Source organism: Pipistrellus hanaki (genome assembly GCF_964339955.1).
Source record: "Pipistrellus hanaki genome assembly, chromosome: 2".
Classification (NCBI taxonomy): Eukaryota; Metazoa; Chordata; class Mammalia; order Chiroptera; family Vespertilionidae; genus Pipistrellus; species Pipistrellus hanaki.
Genome location: NC_140504.1, coordinates 51,274,689 through 51,277,820, shown reverse-complemented (window position 1 = coordinate 51,277,820; position 3,132 = coordinate 51,274,689).

The following is a 3,132-nucleotide window of genomic DNA, read 5'->3' as shown; positions in this document are numbered from 1 at the left end:
AGGCAGCTGGTTGTTGTTTCTCTCTCATCGATGTTTCTAACTCTCCATCCCTCTCCCTTCCTCTCGGTAAAAAAATCAATAAAATATATTAAAAAATAAATAAAATTGCCACATTTTCCCTTGGGGATAACATGCTAAGGTTTGGGTGATAATGAGTTCAGCTTCTCATAGTGGCCATACTGTTAAGTAAGCGTGTGCAGTAAAGAAAGTTGTTCTTCGGGAAAGGTGGGGTGGGGTGGGGTGAGAAGGCGTTGAGGTGAGAGCAGTTTTTAAAGCAGTCAAGGTGTGAGAATGCGGCCTTGGGATCTAACGGCTCAGTGAGGAGACAGAGAAGACTGCCATGTCATAGAGGAGCTTGGGAGATGACTGAAGTTGGGAACCCGGAGTTTTCAAAGTATGCAATGAGCCCCAAAGAGGAGAATATTTCTTGTTTCGAGGAGGGGACAGTCATGAAGGAGATAAGGAGATAAGGCGTTTACAGTCCAGGGAATGACTCGGCCTTGTGGGATGAGAGAGTGAAACTGAGGTAGGTGACTGGTTTGGGACACTGGGCTTTATGAGGGGATGCATGGTAGCCCTGGCCGGGCACCGAGGTAGAATGAGAAAAGGGTGAATGGGGTATTTAGTAAGATGCAGGGTAGAGGTGAGGTGGCTAATGGCTGTGAGACTAATCCCTCAACCCCTTTAATAGAAACTGAGGAGGAGACAAGAGTCCTAGCGAATTTGGGGAGGGCATAGTAAGTGGCCCCAGGTCAATTAAAAGGAGTTCAGGTTACCTGCCACCATTTCCCGAGCATCATTACCCCTGAGGCTCTGTCCTGGTGATGTAAGTCTGTGGGATTTTCTTGGGGCCTGGGAAGCTTCAGTCCTTAGAGGCCAGTCCCAGGAGGTCTGGGAGCTCCAAACCAGAACCAGAGGGTGGTGGCCTTGCCTGGGTCTGACCTGGAAGGGCCAGACTACAGCCTGATTTCCAGTGGCCTTCCCTTCCGCACCGCGGGCAGGGCCCAGGCGGGGGTCTTGGGTTTGAGCAGACTTGGTCCAGTGTCCTCTCTTGTTGTATTTGAAGCACAGGCCCAGAGGAGGCTTAGACCCCGACTTACTCTTGGTCGGAGGACCGGCACTTCGTTTGGGGTTCGTGAGAGCAGTGGCTGAGAGCCAGAATGCTTCCTTCTGGGCCTCAGCCTTGGCCTGATCTCACCTTTGTTTTTGGTTTTGGGTCTCTTTGTCTCAATTATTCAAGACCTTAAAGGTCAGATTAACGAGATCATATTGAGGGGTTTGTGAACCTGGGCCTATTTTCCAAAGTTTATGGTGTGTGTCGGGGGCTGATTGGGATATAGTATGGGTGTTCAGAAGAAGGGTTCCCTCTGGGGGGTGGGGTCTAAGATGGTAAATTTCTGCAAGACCTCGGTGAGGCGGGAGAGGCAGAGAGCTGGGTTTTCGTCAGGGCCTTGAGTGATTCCGCTAACTTTGTCATGGTTGACCACGAAGCCCTCAGTTCCTGCCGCCTCCCTCCGGGGTAGACTGGGCACGGGAATAGAAGAGGCTGTTGGGGAGGGTGGTCTTTGGGTGGCCTGAGAGCAAGTGTTGATGGGAAAAGGCTGTTTTGGAGCTTGTGTTCTTGGGATGTGGGCTCTGAGGGGCCAGAGAGGTGGTAGCTGGTTAGGAGGGTCTGGGTTTGGGGAGTCTACTGCAGGTGAGGGAGGGGGCATGTAAGGAGGTGGCGGTCGGTGGTCTGCTGGGTCAAAAGCAGATTCAGAATCAGAAGTGTTGGGGTAAGATGTTTTGGGTGAAGGAGAAAGATCTGACGGGTAGAGCAGGACTGAGAGAGGGGATTGGGACTGAAGGTGAAAAGGGGCTGGACGTAGGGAATCCCTGACCTTTTCCATTGCAGCGACAGCGATGATCTAAATTGTGCAGTGTGTTAAAATTGAAAGTGCCATTTTCAGGCCATTGAGACTTATTATTTAGTTTATGTTGTGGCCAAACAATGTTACAAAATAAAATGAGGTGGATGGCCTGATCTCCCCCATGAGTGTGCAGAAGGAGTGTGGTGTGGCCCACAGGAGTGGAACGGTGAGTGACAGAGCACAAATCCAAAGGTGACTGTTCAGGGTAGGCGTCTCTGCTGCTACATAAATCACCGTGAGAAATGAGAGGTGACCCTCTGGGCTGGGCGTCCCCAATCCACAAGGTCCCAAACCAAACAGCTGAAGAGTCTACTGGCCTAGTGCTAGGGCTTTTGAGACGAGAGACTTTGAGAAGTCAGCGAGAGAGAGTGGGCAGAAGACTCACGACAAGGGAACTTGTTACAATACCACTCACCTAGAGAAGACTGGCCGGTGTGGGATGGAGGGTCAGCAGTGGAGGAGAGAGTCCCGATCCGGTGTCCTCCTTGGCTGATTCGGGAGGGTCTGTGAGGGAGGGAAGCCTAATGAAGGCCAGCAATCATGTCACCTGGGTAGGACTCAGAGGTAAGCCCAGGTCAAGCTGCTGCTGCCACTGCTCTCCCAGTAGCAAACTCAGGGTGATCAAAGCAGGGGTGATGGCTCCCCATCCCCGTGGAACCCTCCCGGGTTTCGGCACCAAATGTTAGGGTCACCGGAGGAGGAATGCATGAGGCCAAAAGGAGTCAAGAATTATAAATGTATTAGGTCATGTGGATACCAGGTGGGCTGAGCCCCAAATGGCACCAGCTGCCCCAGAGATGGAAAGTTAGGGGTTTTTAAAAGACTCTAGGCACGCTTTTTCTGGGCGAAGAATTCTCTGTGCTGGTCGGGATTCTGGGAAAGCCCAGAGGGGAGAGATAGTGGTCTTAGCAGGTGGAATGTGGTCTAAGCAAGTGGAGTGTCCATTGTGACGTGGCCTAGAGGTCAGTTCCCAGGGGAGAGGGTATCGATGCACTTATTTGATCAGACCTAATACTTACCTCCTCCCGAGTTCCATCCAAGCTGCTGCCATCGTCCTCCTCCTGGGCAGTCACAGAGCCCTGCTGGGCCGCGCCTCTGGCCCTTCCTCAGAAGCAGGAGCCGCAGCCGAAAGCCCCCCACAGCGGGCGTGGCTGTTTGGTTAAAAGGACTGGAACAGAGCGTGACACCTCTGCTCTGACCTCCTCATCTGTTTGCTGTCACC